We start from the raw sequence: 7975 nt of genomic DNA, 5'->3' as shown, positions 1-7975 counted from the left end.
CGAAGCCTATCAATGCAAAACTAATGCTGAGCAAGCCAAGCTTTCCTAACTTGCTCTACTTCCATATGGAAGCTGCGACATCTTTTCCATCTTTCCTTAGGGAAACTCACTGGCAAAGTGCCAAGTGGACTGATCAGCTATTTCCCCCAAAAAAGTAAGCAAAAGCTCAAGCCTATGTCTCAAAGCCTAAACATAATTTTGTCCAGCAAATTCTCATGCACATGGAGTAGGAGAAAGCCAATGTCATTGCAAGATTAAATACATCACAAGCATCATGCTAAATTTAATGTCAGCAGCCAAAGCCAAAGGCATAAGAAAAACGCAAAGCAAAGCAGCCCCATGGCCATTGTTCGAAAAGTAATAAGTTAGCTATCCAAATGGAGATCACAAATAAAAAGTAAAGGTGGAGTGAGGAAAGCAATCTTCTTCATAGCATGCTACAGCTACATCTTAAGGTTCATGCTCTGCCAAGAAATAGAAGTCGAGGATTAAGAAAAATGCAAATAGCTATGCAAAGTGTGCAGTTGTGGGAAGGTGAGGAGTTAAGCTCAGAGTACCACCTTTTAGAGGAACTGCTAAAGGTGTTAGCATGCAATTGATCAGCTGCGAGTTGAAGGCAAGCTGCTATTTCCTTGGAGCTCCCGCGGACCAACTTCTTCAACTTAAGCTTCTCAACCTCTAGTTCCTTACGCTGTAGTTCGAGAACACGCATCAATTTGTTGACTTTGATGAATTGCTTCAAGACACCCTTCTCTTTTTCAAGCCAAAGTCCAAACATGGTATCACACAGCTCTTCCAGCCTCTAGACTAAAAAACCCACCGGCACGTCCAAAGTAGCTACATCACTAATCATATCTTGCTAACATAGCAGCTTATCCTCGATGTGTTCTAATAGGGAAGTATGCTCCATATTGTAAAGTAGGGTCCCAAGTCTTCAATGATCATCCCACACATAAAGGGAAATAAACCTATCAAGCTTACATTTGCATCATCGACACGCTCAAAGAACTTGCCAAACGCTTCAACTAGTCCAGAACGAACCTTTACACCCTTAAAGTCGACTCAAAAAGAGAAAGCCCCGCCGGAAGGAATTAGCTTCTTAATCGAACTTAGCATCCTAGCTTCATTGGCAATACTATGCTTGAGCTTCCTAAGGGCATCATGCCACAATGCACATTTTTCAACCGAAGCCTACTCCTTAAGGGAAAGAACCTCCTCAATAAGAGCTGTAGGCTTGAGAAGAACGCAACTTTGGGCTTAAACATCTTCTGTAGCACTTGCAACACCATCATTCACTTACAAGGAAAACAAGAAAATATGCACAAGTAAGGAAATAGATCAACAAGCAGAGACACAAAGTAGCACAACCCACAGAAGCTACCCAAGGCAGAATTCCAACAAATCAACATGTTTATAATGCACATGCAAAAACATGAAGAAAACATTCTAGGTGAAGTTTAGCTACTTCCTACTTGCACAAGTAAGCTTAAGAAAAATTCAAAGACTTAAGGAGAAGGTTGACAGTAGCAAATTCACGCAAGGGCAAGCATCAACAAAGAACAGGGAAACATACCTCTGTATCTTCCGCTTCCACCTAAACATCATCATTCAAAAATCCGTTGACTTCATCAAGATCAACATATTCTGCTGCTTTACAGTCATCCTTGCCACTTAGTTATCTGCCATTGTCTTCACCCTCTATATTCTTCCCTAGGGAAGCCTGGGGATGTCTTCCACTCCCAAGGTCAGAATCGGCACTTGTATTGCTGTTTTCCTCGTCAATCAAGCCTTTGTCAATGTCTCATCGCCATTAGTTTCCCCAGTGCTCCGTTTTTCCTCACTCGCAGTAGTAATATCAAGGAACTCAAGAGGGTTGAGAGTGCTGGAAGAAGCAAACGCTCGGGCATTCTTAGTCTTACAGGCAAGGCCAGCAAAAGCTACTTCCTTGGTAGGAGTCTTAGTTGTAACAAAGTTATAATTAGCATACAACCACAAAGTGAGAGGAGCAAGAAACAAGGGAACAAGATCTATTACCAGTCTTTGGCTTCGCTACGGAACCTTCACTCTTCAATTTTTTAGGATAAAGGAAAGAGTCAGGCTTGTTACTAGGTTGATCGTCATTCACCACCCAAGGCCTAAAATGTTTCACTGCATCATCTGAGGCACAACATATAAAACACTAAGGAAAAGCATGCAAAGGTAAAAGTAGTAAGAAAAGTCAAGCCAAGAAATATACCCGAAGCCATTTTCTTCCTTTAACCTACAGGCTTTCCTTCACCAACTCTTGATGCCCTACTTTTCTTAGTGCTTCGGGAAGAATCACCCAAAGCATTGCTTTCCTCTACTGTAGTAGGGCATTAGAGCTTTGAATCGGAAGCAGCAATTATAGGCTTTAACACTAGCCTGGATGGTTGACAACGCTATGAGACAATCGCGGCTGCTTGTCATCATGAAACTTGGCGATAGCAAAGAAATTCTTTAACCAATAAGTGGCATAGCCATTAGAGATGCCACCTACCCAAGTCCGGTTGGTAATGTACTGGAAATGATGAAAACATTCTATATGTGCATACACAGAACTCTAAAACAAATTATTGAAAGAGACCTCAATTTCAGCAGGGAAATATATATGCACCCCTTGGTCAAAACCCAGTTAACGTTGCACCTAGAAATGAGAGTAAACTGCACTCATTTCTTCGCTATCTTTCCCCTGGAAAGGGATTGAAGGATCTAGCAAAGTCAATTATTTTTTGGTAAGCGAAGGGAAATCTAGATTCTCAGAGAGATGAATTGATGTCACACTTGAATCCTCACCACAAACAACATCTTTAAAAAAACATCACAGAGGCAAAACCTTCAGGGACACGTAGGGACGGAAAATAAAGCTGTTCAGGTCATCTAAAGCTTGACAAGTCGAAAGGAGCTTCTCAGGAAAATAAGAGGATGCGTTAAATAACGTAGCGGCTCTTCGCTACGCCAGAGGGGTAGAGAGTTATCTTCAGACCCTTAATGCACTCCCACAAGAAAATTTGCAAGAAACTAACACAGAGGAAACTTTTCAATAAGGCACTACTCGTGACCTGCTCCTTCAGAATGTGAAACTGATCTAACTCATGATAAAGAAGCCCGAGAAACAACGAAGCCAATGAAACCATGTGGCCACGTGCAATCGCCATGGCCCAAGGAATCACTTGGCGACTGAAAGTATCCTTGCTATCATAGAAGACAAAGCGGCCTAGCCATAAACACAACATGGCCTCAAACCTGCAGTTTAGCTTTTGTTTATTCTGCCAAAAGTGTTTGATCCATTCGTTGAAGCGAAAAACCTTGCTCGAAGAAGTAGAAGCACCCTTCTTCAAAACATCAAAAATGTCGATGTCTATAGAATGAATGACGTAATAGAATGGATCCACATTACCTGCAATTAGAAGATGCATAATATTAGCAACATCCTCCAGAGGGGTAAATCATCCCCAAGCACAAACAAAGGTATGGGTCTCTATACCTAACCACATAGCAAAGAAATTCGGGCTCGAGGTGAACAACTTGTTTCTTGGTCATGAAAACAGTGTCCAAAACCTTGGCCCTTGTCAAGGTCGCATAATGGTTCGCAAAGCTAGGCTCAATATCCACCCAATATGCCCAGCCAATGGCCTCACCACAAGAGAACTCGAAGTGGATTAGTATGGCGAGAAACAACCCACTCTCAATGCAGCACCGAGAAATACATCTGGGATCAATAGGAGGGACCGAGTCGAAGGAAGGCTCTTCCTTCTTGAATACCTTGCTTTGAGAACCAAGAGGAGGAGGCGGCTTGCCTTGTCAAAGTCTGTCCTCAGAAATGAATGACCTATCAACTGCAGTTAGACACTTCGGTGATTCCACAACCACACATATGGAAAGCAAGCGTCAAACCATAAATATCACAAACTAGTACATCATGCAAGAAGAAACATGCAGGTATACAAGGCAAAACATGATAAAGAATTTACCCTAGGAAAGCAAACAAACGCGCATTGGGAAAGCAAAAGTCTAGGACTTTAACATGGGACTATTTTCCTTACATGAAATCACCCAAAACACATGCATCTTTCCCTACACATGCCATGTTATCAAAGCCCTAAAAGATCTAGCCAAGGAAAGTATGTTATACGTGTACCCAAGCAAAAACAAATTATATATGCAGTCAAGCTAATCATGCCAAGTAGATCAATGCAATCAATTAATCGATCTCGCTCAAGCACGTATCAACACGCAAGCAAGCTAAGCTCGATGACAATTGTACAGTATACATGAAAAGCAGGAAAGAAATCGCAAAGAGCAAACGTACATGATTTTGATGCAGCAAGACTACCTAAGGAGTGGAGTTCGATTTCCCAAAGGAATGACTCACACCCCTTATGCGTCCATGCAGAAACCCCGAAATCTTCAAAACACATAATCAAAGAGGAGAGATGCATTGGCTAATTTCATCACCATGGCAAACAAAGAAGACGAAAGGGAAAAGAAAATTTCAAATGATGGTCAAGGAAAGAATTTCTTTACCTGAAGAAAACCTTGTAGTGGAGCACAGAGAAGCATGAATGGGATGGCACAACCCAATGCAAAAAACAGAGAAGAATTTGGATAGAAAAGCAATTATGAAAATTTTGAACAAGGAATGAAAATTAAAGAATGAGAGAATGAGCAAGGACAAGTTAAATACGTGTCCTAAGGAGAAGAGCAGTTTGTAATGGTTACCAAGTGGAGGCAGGGGAATACCCAGAGTTTCTCTATATGATTGGACGTGCATGGGAAGCAAGGGAGCACAACAACAAGGAGTAATCAGTTGCCTCGAGCAAAAAGGAAGAGTCCCATCAGGAAGCCCACGTTCAAAAATAGAATCCCTTGGGCCTGGGGTTGATCATTCAGCCCACTCAAAGTTTCTCATAGCCCACATAATCAAGGGGGATAATGTTGGGGCCCAAAAATGTCACACACCAACCCAAACAAGTCTCAAGGCCCAATTGTCATGCAAAGCCTACATTCAAGCCCAAACACATATCAAGGCACGGGATCGACAAGGAACATATTTACAAACATGACATGCCACGGTGATTAAGTCGAATATTCACACCATGCTCATGCCTATCCATTACGCCATTCTTCCTTAGCCACAATTCATGCTAAGCCCAAGTCACATATTCGAGGCTTGTCAAGTGGATTATGGTGTGGATGGTTACGGAAGGTTATCGGGCCTACATGGAATTGGGGTCATAGAAGACTTTGGGCTGCTTGGGAGCCCAACGATCCAAGCCCATACACTTTGTATTTCAAGCATGCATCATTGAGAGAGAATTAGCCTAGTTTACCCATTTCTCTGGCAAGCCAACTCCCTTAGTTAGAATTAAACTATATTGTTGCATTAAATGGATGCTAAGCCTAGCAAGTCAGGCATCTAATGTTGACATTCCCTTCCCAGCCTACACAGACAACCAACGCACGAAAGCCATGAGGCGTGCTACCAGAAATAGCGTCTGCAGAAGACCAAGCCACAAAGGGAATAATATGAGGGCTAGGGAGAAATGAAAGAAAGACCAAGCCACATAGGGAGATTCCTTTGAAACCTAGAGAATAACCTTTCACTTACATAAGAAGGGAGAAGCCATCACAGAAATAGGGGATGGGAAGAACACAGAGGAAGAGATAGAGAAAACGTAGTGAGAGAGAACCACATAGGAAGAAGCCCATAAAATTCCACTTAGCCCAGAAGTATACTCTAAGCCCCAAGCATCACCATCCATGCAACCTTAGTAATTTCCATAGCTTTGCATTAAATATCCCAGCCATTAGAAACCTTACTATCACCCTACGAAAGCCCAGATTATCCAACAAGGAATGTCATGCAACCATGCAAATCCCTTCTCTCTCATGTAAAATGATAATCTTCTAGCTTCCACACCACGCTTCACTTGAACAAGTTATTATCTTGATCATTCATGCTAACTCTTTCAAGATATCCCGGGACTTGATATGAATCTGTGCCAAAGGAGACAAGAGGACGTTCTCAAAGCCCAAGTCCACCTCGACCTAAAAGTCCCCCAACATAAGTAATATATAAATATATAGGGATAAGACATGTGGCCAAAAGATAGGTAGGTAGAAATTAACTTCAACACATGTCCTATTCGGTGGCATCTAAGTGTTTTCTCACATCTAATAATGCACAACATGGTGTTGTCGCATCAAAATACTACTTTTTACCATATATTTGTATTATCTTTCTAACAGAATTGGAATCCACGTTATTAATAAACTCTTCCTTTATTGGAAAGATGGTATAAATACTAGTACAAATATGTAATTACTATAGCATTACTCCTTTGCATGCAAATCATGGCCACATCCTGCTAAATATTCGAATGCAAAGACAACTCAAGTTAAAGATAGGAATAGGTTTATTGATGTATATATATGTATGTACTCATATAAAAATATTCAAAATTAGTTGATGAATTGGCTTGTCAACATGCACTGAATATGGAGCAAGGCCGGTTACGTGATGAGCAAGACAAACCTAAAGATGAAGTAAAGGCGAGAGAAAGGGAGTTAAATAGACAAGAAAGGCAAGAGGAGAAGGATTGGGATACCATGTCACAACACCTCGAATAAATGTCTCCTGATTTAAAATGTTTTTGGAGATGCAAAAAAAAAGGGCGTCATGAGAAGAAGGTTTTCTGTGAAAGATGAGGAAGTTCCATACATTCTAAGGGAAGACGGACCTAGCCCCACTAATTTTATCCCCTAGATTGTAGGCTACTAAGAATAATATTGTTTCACTATCATAACTGGTTATAATAGTACGATAGTATTCGCTTTTTAATTTTTAATTAATTATGCTTATTGAATAAGAACATGTGGTACTATGTGAATGGTCAAGAATCTTATAAAAATCTGAGTAGATATTATTAGCGGATAATAAGCAATAATGACACGTAAAGAATAAGGCAACAAAAAATAAAAAAATATTTGTGAAAAGTAGTTGTCCTTGCCCTTTGATGTATAAATATAGTTCCTATGTTAAATTTGATTTTTTGTGGCTTCTCATCTTTCAAAGCTATGTTTTATTAGGTGCCTAGTATCTATAACAATCTTTTCATTAAGTATTTATCTTGCCATTGTAATGTAATCTCTTTATTTAAATGACTACTTCCGTGGGTCATCATATTAGTGGTATATGTATTTAGAATGGAGTTATCCATTCTCAAGCCAAAAACGCTCTTCTGTTTGACTCTATAGACCTCGGGTGCCCCAAAGCTTCTCTTTAAATTAATTCCTTTATTTTCTAAAAAAGTGTTATTTATCTTCTCGTTTTCTTGTGTCATAAACGTGAAAAGAAAAGAGAAAGCGTACAGATACTTTTATATACATGGACACTTTTGAGAATGCGTTATATTTTACAAGAGTGTTTGCCTTTGCCATCCTTATCCCTTGTGAATGAATGTGTTGATGAAGTTTTCTACAATCAAATTAGTACCTCCATTATATATTGAAAGTCCTTTTTTTTTAGCAAACGATATTATCTACATTAAGGGGTGAAGAAGTGGACTAAGCCTTACACTGGGCTAACCATAATAATATAATTCAAATTCACCTTTGGTGATAATTGAACCTAACAACTCTCCCTTACACGTAAAGAGGAATACTACTAAGTTGTAATACTAAATAGCTAAATCGAAAGTTTTATGAAATCAAATAAAGATATTGTTGAATAAAGAAAATATTTTAATTTATATAAATCCTACTGCTATGCAAAACAAATACTAAAATGAAAATAAAGTTATTCCCCAATCGACTATCATTGCCTAAGTGTCAAACATATGCAAATCCATTTCTCATTCCTAAAATGGCCACAGACTACTGAAACAGAAAAAAAATTGGATGCATTTTTAACAGTTTTCTTATACCTAGCTAATCTGAATAATATACGAGTTGA

The 7975-nt window shown here is 39.6% G+C and overlaps 1 long non-coding RNA gene across 1 annotated transcript; it reads right to left on the bottom strand.

Annotated features, from left to right (window-relative positions):
- Positions 1–273: 273 nt before the first annotated feature.
- LOC139192450 (uncharacterized) lies at positions 274–2153 on the bottom strand. Its single transcript, XR_011576616.1, has 4 exons — positions 2035–2153; positions 1574–1956; positions 561–1295; positions 274–464 (listed from the first exon to the last, which is right to left on the bottom strand). It is a non-coding gene; the product is annotated as an uncharacterized lncRNA (long non-coding RNA).
- Between the last annotated feature and the right edge of the window lie 5822 nt (positions 2154–7975).

The sequence above is a fragment of the Malus domestica genome, chromosome 15 (genome assembly GCF_042453785.1).
Source record: "Malus domestica chromosome 15, GDT2T_hap1".
Lineage (NCBI taxonomy): Eukaryota > Viridiplantae > Streptophyta > Magnoliopsida > Rosales > Rosaceae > Malus > Malus domestica.
The sequence above is the reverse complement of the archived record's forward strand: the minus strand, read 5'-3'. Positions and strand labels throughout refer to the sequence as shown.